We start from the raw sequence: 16,268 nt of genomic DNA on the forward strand, positions 1-16,268 counted from the left end.
AGAGAACCTGGTTTACCTCTATTACAGTATTTGCCAAATACTGGATATTTCTGTCACCCTAAGTACAAAAGAAATTTAGTGAAAAATATTTTTTTCAGATGAAGAATGGCATAAGCCTATATATATAGTGGTATAGTAGGTATACCTAAACTTCTCTCTAGATTTTTGATGATGTAATTTCTTAACCTCTCTAGATTTTTGATGCCTAACTGCTCCTTCAATTCAGATTGAATTAGTCAGTAAGAGCCCTTCTTTTAAATTCTAACACCTTCAGGCTCTGACTCCAGTCTCCTGTTTTCAACCTCTATCTTACCTCCCTTCTGCTATGCTATATGTCTTTCAAATTCTCTTACACCAGTTCTTCATAATGGAAGCATCACAAGGTTTGTTAATTTAGAGCTAGTCCAAATGCACCCCTAGGCACTTTTCTTCAGATCTTCCTTGCCCTCCTCTACATTGTGAGAACTTGCCATGCCTCTCCTCTGCGATGATCCAAGCTCCCCCGTGACACTGTGTCCTGGAGCTCTACTTGCCAGGAATAGAGTAAGAAGCTCAGTTATCAGGGATATCAGGAAATATCATCTGGAATACATCCTAGGTGAGACTCCAACTTTATCCTGTGATGAGGAAAGTCAAAACCAACAAGAAAACAAACTTCAAAGAGCAGTCACTTCCTGAAGCTTGTATTTTAGTAAGAGAGATAGGCAGAAGCCAGTTATGTAAAAATATTACAACTTATGACATTAAGTAGACAACATAAAACAAGTACCAACTGAGAGTGGTTGGAGTTCAGATGAAAGAGCAGTATTTTGGGGCCAAAAAAATACTTTAAGGAGAAATGAAGTACATGATGCATTTCACAAATCATTCTGGAAAATACTTTTCATTACTTAAAAGAACAGAGCCTTCACTTATGTGGGATAGTTATGTGTTGGCCTGTCTCTGCTGCTGACAACTCATCTATGGATCTCCTGGGACCCGAATGGGGTCCTGCCCCTGGCCATGGCTCTGCAGATGGTTTACCACTATCTTGCTCTGTCTCCCTCTCTATCTTAATCTCTCATCTCTTGCCCTCTTGAGACCCTAAAGTTAACACACGATGAGCCATTACACTCCACCAGATGCAATATTCTCCCTCTCTGCCCACAGTGCTCTTCCCTGACTCTTCTGTGCTCCTTTGTTCTTCAACAGTCAGTTCAGGTATACCTGGTAGACAGGAAGTGCTCCTGGGAACTCCTGCCAGATATGGAAAATGGCTCTCCTTTCTGCGCATGGCACTCCTTCTTGTCTCTGCTGCTAATGTGATTACCCAATATTATAATTGTTTGCTTCTCTGTCTCTCTCATCGGGATGGGATCTTCTCAAGAGGATAGCTACAGTTCTCCAGTATCCTTCAACAGAGGCTAAGAAAGTGCCTGACAGGACACCAAACTAAAACGTCTTTCTGTGTATTGTGGGAATACACATGCTGGGGTGAAGAATTTACAGTGAACTGAACATGCTCAAGAGATGTTCCTACACCAGAGCTTTTCTTCCCCTCTTAATAGCAGTTTTATCCCTAAGATTGCACTTTAAACACACCAGCCTAGTGCCTTGCCTTGTTGGTTTCCTTTGTGCAAATTGCCAGTGTTGAAGGAATGCAAAAGAATGACACTGAGCATAAGTGAGTGATGGCTGTGGAGGAGAGCCACTGCAGTTTAAAATGCATCTTAAGTGGCAGGGCTGTGATGGATTCACTTCCCTTGCTTGTCCTTGAGAACCAGTAGGGGCACCTGTGTTGGGTAATAATTGCTCTGCCTTGCTTGAAGGCATAGCACTTGGCTTATAGGACATTGATTCATTTGGATCTTGTGTATATTTCAGCCCCAGGGCATTCCCCACTGTTCAAATTGACATAGAACAGGAAGAGATAAATGTGTAAAGGCTGGGACTTTGAGGAGCCCTGAGGCTGATATTGATGAGGCAGTAGCCTTAGTGCTTTGCTTCCTGTGGCTTTTCTCTGTCACTGGGAAGGTAGACTAGTCCCCAACTAGGAATGAAACTTTCCACAACCAACACATTGGAAGCCATCTTTGCATCACTTAAAAAGGAAAAAGAAACATTAGAGAGCTTCCATAATTAACAGATGGAAATGTGAAATAAAATTAGCAAAAGAGTTTACACATTCTTGAGTTCTCATGCTCAGCGTCCTTTCAAAACATGAAAATTCAGCCCACTTATTTCCTAACTGCCTAAGTCCAAGTGGTGTTCTCTCTGTAGGATGTAAATCTAGTTCCTTTTGCTCAGATTGGGGAAATTGAGAAGCCAACATTAGCAATGAGTTTTTCCTCTCAAATCTAAAACTTTTTTCTGTATTGCTTTCTGTCTTACTTCTCTCAGTCCTTCAACACAGCTGGGGACAATCCAGACTCCAAACTCTGCACACGATGCTGCACCAAACACTCTTTTCCTTTCTTCTCTCCTTTCCAGGTGCTCCTTTTCACCTGTTGTGCTGACTCTTCTTTCTCCTCACATCTGCTCATTTCAGGCTTGCTCACAATGTCTATTGGCACAAATTGAATCTTCTTTACACTCTTTCCCTAAATGGTGAAGTGCATTTCACATACATACATACATACATACATATATATACACACACACACATATACACATATATACTATGTATGTATATATAAATACATATATACATGTATTTGAAATGAACACAAAATATGTATGTATTTATATATGCACATGTGCACATACACACATACATCTATAAAATTTGTACATATAAATGTGTATGTGTGGTGTTTGTATATATGTATTTAGAGCCTTTTGATGGCTAAAATAGTCCCCTGGATTTATTGTTACTTAGTAAATATGTATTTAGATCCTTTCGATGGCCTCTAACATTCAATCTTGCTTTGTGCTACACCCCTACATTTGCCATATGCCCCACTCAAGCCAAAGACTACCTGTCGTGCAACCTGTAGGAAAGCTCTTTGTCTTCCCTCATGCTATTCTCACCATGGAGACTACTCATCTCTATATCCCAAGCCTCGGTCTGTCTGTCAGAGCTCTACTTAAACCTCTTCTCAGACACCATCTGATAGAAACATGGTCATCTTCAGTTTCTCTTCTTTTTTTTTTTTTTTTTGAGAATGTAGTTATTTATTTATTTATTTATTTATTTTTATTATACTTTAAGTTCTAGGGTACATGTGCATAACGTGCAGGTTTGTTAAATATGTATACTTGTGCCATGTTGGTGTGCTGCACCCATCAACTCGTCAGCACCCATCAATTCATCATTTATATCATGTATAATTCCCCAATGCAATCCCTCCCCCCTCCCCCCTCCCCATGATAGGCCCCAGTGTGTGATGTTCCCCTTCCCGAGTCCAGGTGATCTCATTGTTCAGTTCCCACCTAGGAGTGAGAACATGCGGTGTTTGGTTTTCTCTTCTTGTGATAGTTTGCTAAGAATGATGGTTTCCAGCTGCATCCATGTCCCTACAAAGGACGCAAACTCATCCTTTTATATGGCTGCATAGTATTCCATGGTGTATATGTGCCACATTTTCTTAATCCAGTCTGTCACAGATGGACATTTGGATTGATTCCAAGTCTTTGCTATCGTGAGTAGTGCTGCAATAAACATACGTGTGCATGTGTCTTTGTAGTAGAATAATTTATAATCCTTTGGGTATATACCCAGTAGTGGGATGGCTGGGTCATATGGTACATCTAGTTCTAGATCCTTGAGGAATCGCCATACTGTTTTCCATAATGGTTGAACTAGTTTACAATCCCACCAACAGTGTAAAAGTGTTCCTGTTTCTCCACATTCTCTCCAACACCTGTTGTTTCCTGACTTTTTAATGATTGCCGTTCTAACTGGTGTGAGATGGTATCTCATTGTGTTTTTGATTTGCATTTCTCTGATGGCGAGTGATAATGAGCATTTTTTCATGTGTCTGTTGGCTGTATGAATGTCTTCTTTTGAGAAATGTCTGTTCATATCCTTTGCCCACTTTTTGATGGGGTTGTTTTTTTCTTGTATACTTGTTTGAGTTCTTTGTAGATTCTGGATATTAGCCCTTTGTCAGATGAGTAGATTGCAAAAATTTTCTCCCATTCTGTAGGTTGCCTGTTCACTCTGATGGTAGTTTCTTTTGCTGTACAGAAGCTCTTTAGTTTAATTAGATCCCATTTGTCAATTTTGGCTTTTGCTACCGTTGCTTTTGGTGTTTTAGACATGAAGTCCTTGCCCATGCCTATGTCCTGAATGGTACTACCTAGATTTTCTTCTAAGGTTTTTATGGTATTAGGTCTAACGTTTAAGTCTCTAATCCATCTTGAATTAATCTTCATATAAAGAGTAAGGAAAGGATCCAGTTTCAGCTTTCTACTTATGGCTAGCCAGTTTTCCCAGCACCATTTATTAAATAGGGAATCCTTTCCCCATTTCTTGTTTCTCTCAGGTTTGTCAAAGATCAGATGGCTGTAGATGTGTGGTATTATTTCTGAGGACTCTGTTCTGTTCCACTGGTCTATATCTCTGTTTTGGTACCAGTACCATGCTGTTTTGGTTACTGTAGCCTTGTAGTATAGTTTGAAGTCAGGTAGCGTGACACCTCCAGCTTTGTCCTTGTGACTTAGGATTGTCTTGGCAATGTGGCCTCTTTTTTGGTTCCATATGAACTTTAAAGCAGTTTTTTCCAATTCTGTGAAGAAACTCATTGGTAGCTTGATGGGGATGGCATTGAATCTATAAATAACCTTGGGCAGTATGGCCATTTTCACGATATTGATTTTTTCTATCCATGAGCATGGTATATTCTTCCATTTGTTTGTGTCCTCTTTTATTTCACTGAGCAGTGGTTTGTAGTTCTCCTTGAAGAGGTCCTTGACATCCCTTGTAAGTTGGATTCCTAGGTATTTGATTCTCTTTGAAGCAATTGTGAATGGAAGTTCATTCCTGATTTGGCTCTCTGCTTGTCTGTTACTGGTGTATAAGAATGCTTGTGATTTTTGCACATTAATTTTGTATCCTGAGACTTTGCTGAAGTTGCTTATCAGCTTAAGGAGATTTTGGGCTGAGACAATGGGGTTTTCTAAATATACAATCATGTCATCTGCAAACAGGGACAATTTGACTTCTTCTTTTCCTAACTGGATACCCTTGATTTCTTTCTCTTGCCTGATTGCCCTAGCCAGAACTTCCAAGACTACGTTGAATAGGAGTGGTGAGAGAGGGCATCCCTGTCTTGTGCCAGTTTTCAAAGGGAATTTTTCCAGATTTTGCCCATTCATTATGATATTGGCTCTGGGTTTGTCATAAATAGCTCTGATTATTTTGAGGTACGTTCCATCAATACCGAATTTATTGAGCATTTTTAGCATGAAGGGCTGTTGAATTTTGTTAAAAGCCTTTTCTGCATCTACTGAGATAATTATGTGGTTCTTGTCTTTGGTTCTGTTTATATGCCGGATTACGTTTATTGATTTGCGAATGTTGAACCAGCCTTGCATCCCAGGGATGAAGCCCACTTGATCATGGTGGATAGGCTTTTTGATGTGCTGCTGAATCCGGTTTGTCAGTATTTTATTGAGGATTTTTGCATCGATGTTCATCAGGGATATTGGTCTAAAATTCTCTTTCTTTGTTGTGTCTCTGCCAGGCTTTGGTATCAGGATGATGTTGGCCTCATAAAATGAGTTAGGGAGGATTCCCTCTTTTTCTATTGATTGGAATAGTTTCAGAAGGAATGGTACCAGCTCCTCCTTGTACCTCTGGTAGAATTCAGCTGTGAATCCATCTGGTCCTGGATTTTTTTGGTGGGTAGGCTATTAATTGTTGCCTCAATTTCAGAGCCTGCTATTGGTCTATTCAGGGATTCAACTTCTTCCTGGTTTAGTCTTGGGAGAGTGTAAGTGTCCAGGAAATTATCCATTTCTTCTAGATTTTCTAGTTCATTTGCACAGAGGTGTTTCTACTGTTCTCTGATGGTAGTTTGTATTTCTGTGGGGTCGGTGGTGATATCCCCTTTATCATTTTTTATTGCATCTCTTTGATTCCTCTGTCTTTTCTTCTTTATTAGTCTTGCTAGCGGTCTGTCAATTTTGTTGATCTTTTCAAAAAACCAACTCCTGGATTCACTGATTTTTTGGAGGGTTTTTGTGTCTCTATCTCCTTCAGTTCTGCTCTGATCTTGGTCATTTCTTGCCTTCTGCTAGCTTTTGAATGTGTTTGCTCTTGCCTCTCTAGTTCTTTTAATTGTGATGTTAGAGTGTCAATTTTAGATCTTTCCTGCTTTCTCTTGTGGGCATTTAGTGCTATAAATTTCCCTCTACACACTGCTTTAAATGTGTCCCAGAGATTCTGGTATGTTGTATCTTTGTTCTCATTGGTTTCAAAGAACATCTTTATTTCTGCCTTCATTTCGTTATGTACCCAGTAGTCGTTCAGGAGCAGGTAGTTCAGTTTCCATGTAGTTGAGTGGTTTTGATTGAGTTTCTTAGTCCTGAGTTCTAGTTTGATTGCACTGTGTTCTGAGAGACAGTTTGTTATAATTTCTGTTCTTGACATTTGCTGAGGAGTGCTTTACTTCCAATTATGTGGTCAATTTTGGAATAAGTGCGATGTGGTGCTGAGAAGAATGTATATTCTGTTGATTTGGGGTGGAGAGTTCTATAGATGTCTATTAGGTCTGCTTGGTGCAGAGATGAGTTCAATTCCTGGATATCCTTGTTAACTTTCTGTCTCATTGATCTGTCTAATGTTGACAGTGGAGTGTTGAAGTCTCCCATTATTATTGTATGGGAGTCTAAGTCTCTTTGTAAGTCTCTAAGGACTTGCTTTATGAATCTGGGTGCTCCCGTATTGTGTGTATATATATTCAGGATAGTTAGCTCTTCCTGTTGAATTGATCCCTTTACCATTATGTAATGGCCTTCTTTGTCTCTTTTGATCTTTGATGGTTTAAAGTCTGTTTTATCAGAGACTAGGATTGCAACCCCTGCTTTTTTTTGTTCTCCATTTGCTTGGTAGATCTTCCTCCATCCCTTTATTTTGAGCCTATGTATGTCTCTGCATGTGAGATGGGTCTCCTGAATACAGCAGACTGATGGGTCTTGACTCTTTATCCAGTTTGCCAGTCTGTGTCTTTTAATTGGAGCATTTAGTCCATTTACATTTAAGGTTAATATTGTTATGTGTGAACTTGATCCTGCCATTATGATATTAACTGGTTATTTTGCTCGTTAGTTGCGCTGGGAGTTGGAGACTGGAGCTGTTCCTATTCGGCCATCTTGCTCCGCCCCCCCCCCGTTTCTGTTCTTAAAGGGTTGAATTATACCATCTTTTAGTGCAAACTGTTCATATACTTCTCTTATGAGCAAAACGGAAAAACAAGAGGTAGTAGTCCAAAAAAATGCATGCGAATATAATAAGCAGAGAGTGGAATGAAGGAGTTCTAGCCAAAGTTTGTTACCTTTTGGGAGAACATCAAGAGTTGAGTTTTAGCTGGGCATGGTGGTGTACCTGTAATTCCAGCTACTCCAGAGGCTGAAGTGGTAGGACAGTTTGACCCCAGGAGATCAAGGCTGCAATGAGCTATGATTACACCTCTGCACTTCAGCCTGGGTGACAGGGCAAGACTCCGCCTCTAATTTTTTTTTTTAATTAGTCTTGTGGAGTTAATAAAATAGATTTTGCTGGCCTAGCATATTTGGAAGCATCTTGCTGTGTCTGTATATGACTTGGTGGGTTGGCAGAAATAAGCTGAATGATCTATTGCCTGAATTGTTGTACCTAGTGGTTATTTATTCCTTAGGGAGAAACAACAGTTAAGAGGAGGAAGAGGAGCCCTATGGCATCACCTGCCCTGTGAAATGCATCACTGTGTGTACTGATGGTTCCTCCAGGCCTTTCTTGTTTCCAGGAAGGAATGATACTGTCTCAATGAATTAAGCTAAGAAGGCAGGGAGGCCAACAGAGTCACCCAACTCTCTAGTTCACTAAACATTCTTCATACTCCTCCAGTGGGTTGAGGGCAATCCAAAACAGATCTGTGTGTTGAAGTTCCAGCACCGTATCTGTCATGCTGTTCAGAAAGTGTTTACTAAGTAACAATAAATCCTAGGGACTATTTTAGGTGACAACACTTGAGAGCACAGACATTAGGCTTATGTGTTTTTCTTGTACATTGTCATAGAGAATTAACTGCTAATAAAAGTTTCACAGTGATGGTGAACTAAATATCTATTACTCTAGGAGCTGTACTCCCAAGTGGCCTTTCACCATAACTTGCAATAGAGCTGTGACACTTTATAATTGCTGGATACAGGTTTTCCATATCAACAAAAATACAGTTATGCATTAATAATTTATTGCAACAAGCTTTTTACCCTGATATAATACTTGAATTATTAGTTCGTACTCTTAAGGAAAATAGTTCTGCACAGAAGTTGCTTCATTTCTCCTTTCTTGCTTGGGTTTTAGATTATCACAACATTTGCAGAGGAAACAGATGCCATGAATTTAATTCTGAAAACAAGTCAGACTGGTACATTTCAAGATCCATCAAGTTATTTCAAAATATATCAAAATTAGTACATCCAGTGACAAACTAATATAAAGGTTGCGTCCAAGCTGTGAAAAAGAGGCATTCCTGGCCTTTAAAAGAAAAAACATTCGGGAAATCGCCATTTGGATAGGGATCTAATGACACTGGAAAGTTTTCATTGAGAAAATCTGTCGTTATGTCGTACGAGAACAGCTGCTAACCTATTATATTAAAGAAAAGAGGCCCGGCGTGATGGCTCACGCCTGTAATCCCAGCACTTTGACAGGCCAAGGCAGGTGGATCAACTGAAGTCAGGAGTTTGATACCACCCTGACCAACATGATGAAACCCCGTCTCTACTAAAAATACAAAAATTAGCTGGGCATGATGGTGGGCACCTGTAGTCCCAGCTACTTGGGAGGCTGAGAAAGAAGAACTGCTTGAACCCAGGAGATGGAGATTGCAGCAGTGAGTGGAGACTGAGCCACTGTACTGCAGCCTGGGTGACAGGGTGAGACTCTGTCTCAAAAAATAAAAATAAAAAAATAGAATGATGGAATCTATCAATAGATCAATAGCTCCAATTGATGAGTGCCTTATAAATGATGCCCTGTGTCTTTTGCATTGAGAGGAGGGGGCCTCTCTCTCTCTCTCTCTACATATATATATATATATATATATATATATATAATTTTTTTTTTTAAATTTAATAATAAAACATAATATAATAGTTACCCTTAAAAAGATAGCAATGGCCTGGCGGGGTGCCTAATGCCTGTAATCCCAGCACTTTGGGAGGCCAAGGTGGGCGGATCATGAGGTCAAGAAATCGAGATCATCTTGGCCAACATGGTGAAACTCCTTCTCTCCTAAAAATACAAAAAATTAGCTGGGTGTGGTGGTGCGCGCCTGTAATCCCAGCTACTCTGGAGGATGAGGCAGGAGGATCACTTGAACCCAGAAGGCAGAGGTTCCAGTGAGCAGGGATCATGTCACTGCACTCCAGCCTGGGGGACAGAGCAAGACTCTGTCTAAAAAATAAATAAATAACAGTGTGTCTAACTGAAGAGAGAAACCACACACTGCTAAATTGTTCTAGGATGACTTTAAAACGTAATTAAGTGGCAAATGTCTGGAAGAGACTTTCTGTTACCATCCATTATCATTCATTATCAGTCAACAGGGGGCTTGTGCCTGCTATAGCCACCCACTTTGGTTCTCACTAGAGATTTCAGGATTGGTCCTCATCCTTGAGCAGATCTTAACCTAATGGAAAAAGAATAAACAATTTGAACTACAGTATGCAGAGAAAACTGCCAGAATGATTTTTCTTTAAAGGCTCCCAATCCAACCATATAATTATCTTGCTAAAACCACATCTTTGGCTTCCCAGTGCCTGAAAAATTAAAGCTAGACTCCACAAGAGATATTCTGCTCAACCTTCTCTGACCCTGTCTCTGCACAATATTAACTACTTCTGTATCCCTCATTGCACTCTTAACTCTCAATATCATTTGCCTCTGGGTATTCATCTATGTACTTTTTTCTAAGTGGAAACCCTACCTCCCACATTGAACACACCATGCCCCCAGCTGCCAGCAACCATGTGGTATCTGTCTAGTATAGTTCCATGTTTCTATTAGCCTTTGAGATTCTACTGAGATGTGACTTTCTCTAGCAGCTTTCTCTGACAAAGGAACAACTGATTATAGGAACCGGTATTGACATTTTAAATGTTAAAAGCATTTAACAAACTAGGGGCTGGGAAGGGGTGAGGGGGAGGAATAGGGAGAGATTTGCTAAAGGATACAAAATTACAGCTAGTTAGGAGGATTACCTTCTAGTGTTCTATATCACTGTAGGATGACTCCAGTTAACAATAATATGTAGTTTCAAATAGCTAGAAGGAAGATACTGAATGTTTCCAATACAAATAAATGATAGATGTTTGAGATGATGCGTATGCTAATTATCCTGATCTGAGCACTATATATTATATGCATAAAAATATCACTGGGTATCCCATAAAACTGTACCATTATTGTGGTCAATGACACATCAAATAAAATGTTTAAAGCCAATAGTTTTGAGGCTGGAGGTAGCAAGCTTGTGCAGATCAAATGGAAGGAGAGAAAACAGAGTTGGAGCCAAAGTGACTAGAACTTTGACCAGAGAGTCAGCAGTGGAAATTAAAACAAAAGAAAAATGTAAAGATGCTTCTGATAAGGACTTGGCTGCCATTGATTAGGGTTAGAATATAAAGGATCTTTTAAAAATTTATCATTAGGCAAAGATATTGTTATTAAGAGAATTGAAAAAAGTAAAAGGGGGAGAATATACCGGGAGAAGTTACCAAGTTCAGATGAGGCACACTGGTTAAAATGATAGCAAAACATCCAGATATAAGCGACTTGTGGAATGTTTAAAATGTGGGCCTTTAGATTTAGAGAAAGTGTCGAGACGAAAATGATGGGTTCAGGACTGTGCTTCATATTGCTGTGGCACTTCAGCAAATGCTATTTACCTGTTATATGACTATTTCCCTGGTACACTGTCAATTCCACAAGCTAGGGATGGAGAGAAGAAAACATTTCTTTTCTTTCTCTTCTTAGTTCTTAGTTGAGACACTCTCTTGAAAACAAAAGTCAAATTAACAACAACAACAAAAAAGCAAAAGTGTATGAACACCTGCCTTACCCATCATGTAGGAGAAGCCTTAGCTTAAAAGTCGTTCTCTCTCAAGGCAGTGGCTTACATGCCTTGCTTAAATAATATTCTCACAAAGAGCCGTAAGTCCAAAATAGAGACAAGACGAAGAACAGACAGTTCCTTTTTTTTTGAAAAGGTGGGAAAATCTGGGAACACAGTAAAATCGCTTCTGAGATTCCTCTGGTGCCTGCTGGTATCCTCTCTAGGCTGATAAACAAGTGTCGTCCCTAGTAACGACGGATTTATGCCCTGCCATCAGGCAAACAGAGCCCACACTTTTAGTGTCTTTAATTTAATAATTTTCAATATTTTGGGAAGGATTATTATGCTTTTCTTCAGGAACATGTTTCATATTCTACATATCTATAACTCAAACAATGGGAATAGTGTCAGGTACATAGCAATGGATTAACCAACAATGAAAGAAATAGTGCTTCATGTCAGGGAGCTCTGATATAGCATATAATGGATGGTACGTTGATATGTTTTTGCATCTTCAGCCCCTTTGTAAGACATCTTTGAAGGACAGTGGTGAAAGGAAATCTTCCCACTTGGCAAAACTTCGAGCAGTGCACCTCGTTGTGCACTTTGCTTAGAAGGAGAAATAGCCAGATGTGTGATTATACACCGATTCATGGGCTATAGCCAATGGTTTCACTGGATGGTTAGGGACTTGGAAAAAGCATGATTGCAAAATTGGTGACAAAGGAATTTGGAGAAGAGGCGTGGATGGACTTCTCTGAGTAGTCAAAAACTGTGAAGATATTTGTATCTCATGTAAGTGCTCACCCAAGGGCTGACCTGGCTGTGGCCAATGCTGAGTGCTCAATTTGCCAGCAGCAGAGACCAAAACTGAGCCTTCAATATGGCACCATTCCTCGAAGTGATCATCCAGCTACTTGGTGGCAGGTTGATTATATTGGATGTCTTCCATCACGAAAATGGCAGCAGTTTGTCCTCACTGGAATAGACACTTACTCTGGATATGAGTTTGCCTATCCTGCATCCAGTAGACATGGCAGTAGTCTTCTGCCAAGACCACTATCCGTGGACTCACCAAATGCCTTATCCACCATCATGGTATTTCACACTGAATTGTCTCTGACCAAGGCATTAACTTTATGGCTAGAGACACGGGGCAGTGGGCTCAAGCTCATTGAATTTACTGATCTTACCATGTTCCCTATCATCCTGAAGCATCTGGATTGATAGTATGGTGGAATGACCTTTTGAAGTCACAATTACGATGACAACTCTAAGTGACAATACTTTGCAAGGGTGGAGCAAAGTTTTCCAGAAGGCTACATATGCTGATGAATCAGCATCCAGTATATGGCACTATTCCTCCCATAGCAAGGATTCATGGGTCCAGTAATCAAGGAGCAGAAGTGGACATGGCACCACTCACCATCACCCCTAGTGACCCACTAGCAAAATTTTTGTTTCCTGTTCCTGTGACATTACATTTGGCTGGCCTAGATGTCTTAGTTCCAGAGGGAGGGGTGCTACCACCAGGCGACACAACAGTAATTCCATTAAGCTGGAAGTGAAGATTGCCACTTGGACACTTTGGATTCCTCCTACTTCGAAGTCAATTGGCTAAAAAGGGAGTTACGGTGTTGGCTGGGATGACTGACTCGGACTATCAAGATGAAATTAGTCTACTACTTCACAATGGAGATAAGGAACACTATGTTTGGAATACAGGAAATCCCTTAGGGCTACTCTTAGTATTACCATGTGATTAAGGTCAATGGGAAACAACAATGACTCAAGCCAGGCAGGACTACAAATGACCCAGACCCTCAGGAATGAAGGTTTGAATCATTCCACCAGGAAAAAAACAAAACAAAACAAAACACCACACACACACAAAATAATAATAATAAAAAAAACCCCACGACTTTCTGAGGTGCTTGCTGAAGGCAAAGGGAATAAAAAATGGGTAGTAGAAGAAGGTAATCATCAATACAGCTAAAACCATATGACCAGGTTACAGAAATGAGGAGTGACTGTAACTGCTATGAGTATTTCCTCCTTATTTTGTTAAGAACATATTTGTGCATGTAGACACTTGCACTAAGAAAACATCTTCATTTTATTTCCTTTTTCCCTTTATTGTGTGACATAAGATTTGACTTCACATCAGCATTTCAACGTATTTAACTTTATGTAATAGCATCTAGGTTAAGGATGAGTGCACTTTGGGTTGTATGAAGGATAGCTGTATTATGTTAGGTGCAATTACGACATTATTGTCTTTATTTGAAGATTGTGTATGATTTTAGGAGAGGTGTGTTGGTTCAAGTTGACAAGGGATGAACCTGTGATGATTAATATTGAGTGTCAACTTGACTAATGCTTCAATGCTTGATGAAGCACTGAAGGATGCAAAGTATTGTTCCTGGGTGTGTCTGTGAGGGTTTTACCAGAGGAGATTAACACATGAGTCAGTGGACTGGGAGAGGCAGATCCACCCTTAATCTGAGCGGGCACCATCTAATCAGCTGCCAGCACAGCTAGAGTAAAGTAGGCAGAAGAATGTAGAAGGATTTGACTTGCTGAGTCTTCCGGCCTTCATCTTTCTACTGTGTTGCATGATTCCTGTCCTTGAACGTCGGACTCCCAGTTTTTCAGCTTTTGAACTCTTGAACTTAACTAGTGGTTTGCCAAGGGCTCTCGGTCACAGACTGAAGGCTGTACTGTCGGCTTCTCTACTTTTGAGGTTTTGAGACTTGGACTGATCCACCACTAGCTTCCTCGCTCCTCAACTTGCAGAGGGCCTATTGTGGGACTTTACCACGTGACTGTGTGAGTCAGTTCTACTTAATAAATCTCCCTTTCACATATATATATATATATATATCCTATCAGTTCTATTCCTCTAAAGGTAGTACACAGACACATGAGTTATACTTTCTCCCTGGGAGAAGAGAGTGTCCTAGAGAAAATAAGAAACATTCTCGGCAAACTCCAGACAGCTAGTCCAGAAAAGATGGGTCCCAGCTGCAGACACGTGGGCAAGGACAGAGGAACTGGCTTTTGGCACTAGAAAGGCTGGAGGGAAAAGCAATTATGAAAGAGGTCTTCTTTGGTATTTAAGGAAGGAGATGGATATGGAGGGCTCCCTAGGCTCAAAGACAGTTATGCCTTTGTGGTCTATCTGGCTTCTCTTCTGTTAGGGTGGAGTGATGCTCTATCCAGTGTCCCTAGATAGTTTGTGCAACATATTGAGGTAATAAGCCATTGCGTTATTAGTTTGAAATTGTTTTGTTCTCAGTGGACATTAATATTACATTGTGTCCTTGTGTAGATGTATTTGTTACATGCAGAGACTGTGTAAGGATCAAGTCAGGGTATGTGGAGTGTCCATCACCTCGAGTAGTTACCACTTTGTGTGTGGAACATTCCTAGTCCTCTCTTTTAGCTGCTTGGACATATATAACACATTTTGTGCTAACTTTAGTCACCCTAGAAGGTAGGGTGAAGGGGAGGATAGTGGTATGCACCACTGGCCTAAATTTAACGTGGAAAGTTTTTCCATTTATCCCGTAATTTTCAAGGCCACTCTTGTTCTTGCCTTGAGTCCTTCCAAATTCTACTCTGGGGTTCCCACACAGATGGATGCCTTCCTGGTGAAGGCCCCTCTAGCCCTTGTTCTGAGCTAGGACTTTTTCCACCTAAGTGATTCTTCTCTCAGCACCTTCAAATCTCTCATTTTTTGAAGGCCCCTTTCCCAATCTTTTTAATGTTAGATGTTTTTCCCCATCCTCCTTTATTACCAATTCACTTGGAACTCAGGCAAGAGAAAAGTAGAAAACAGTAACAACAGACACACACAAACACATACACATACACACAGTGTTCAAAAACACCTTAATTGGGAGGCCTTATTATATTTTGTAACTTATTTATTCATCATATTTAATCACACAATTTGACTGGCCAATATTAATAATTAGGATCTGAATTTTGAAGTAATAAAGAGCTGAGAATGCAAGCAAGACAATCAATTATTCTTACTTTTTAGGGTTAATAAGTCTGGGACACATGCTAATACCAGATTTATATATAAGCAAATATTCAAATGTTTTACTTTAATAATTTAAGCCCACGAAATATATTAACATATGAATATAAAGAAGATATGAATATTTTACCCTCAACTCAATATGAGTTTCCATTTTTTTAAAATAACTGTTATCAGTGTGATGCTCTAATCAACTTGTTTTCCTATACACACACATACAGACACAGTTTGGATTTGTGTGTTCTTTTAAACTCAGATTCTCTCTAAATACCCATGCATCAGAATAACTGAGACAAGATGGCCAAACAAGGTTTTTTTTTTTGTAATAAATATTGATCGAATCTGCAGACTGGTCATATAATTGATTAAATGAAGGTGTTGGTGTCAGGTCAAGTAACTCCTCAGTAGTCACCAAGAGCACCCTAACCTCAAGTAGTCCGCCTCCTCTGAGTTCTGCCATTCTAGAGCAGCACCAAGTACAGGATGATGATGACAGCTAAGGTCTGAGGGAGTGTTTAGTCATGGAGGTGCATCCAATAGGAGAGAGTGAAAATGACGCAGACTCAGGAACAGACTCAAAGCTACTACACATCCCTGTTGCTGAGGCAGGGAAACCAGCAGAAGCTGATAGGCTTATGGCCAGGAGAATGTGGACCTTCGGCTCAGGAGCCAGACAGAATTAGATCAGCTCAGAAAAGAACTAAAATGGCACTGCCTACCAGATTGTGCCATAAAATGGCATCCTCTACCCTGTAAACCCTAGCTCAGATTATTGATAGCACAGCTAGTAAGGATGTGGGCACACGACAATGGATGTCACAGGGGGGTCAAACACCTTTCCCTAGTAACATACATGATATAACCCTGATTTTTTTTATATTAGCCTAAATAGAAGGCATCAATATTGTTAGTGGAAAATCTGCCCATTCATATTGCCTATTTGCAAAGGATGTGATGTAGTCAACCTGCAGAATCTG

The sequence above is a fragment of the Trachypithecus francoisi genome, unplaced genomic scaffold (assembly GCF_009764315.1).
Source record: "Trachypithecus francoisi isolate TF-2019V2 unplaced genomic scaffold, Tfra_2.0 Lachesis_group13, whole genome shotgun sequence".
NCBI lineage: Eukaryota > Metazoa > Chordata > Mammalia > Primates > Cercopithecidae > Trachypithecus > Trachypithecus francoisi.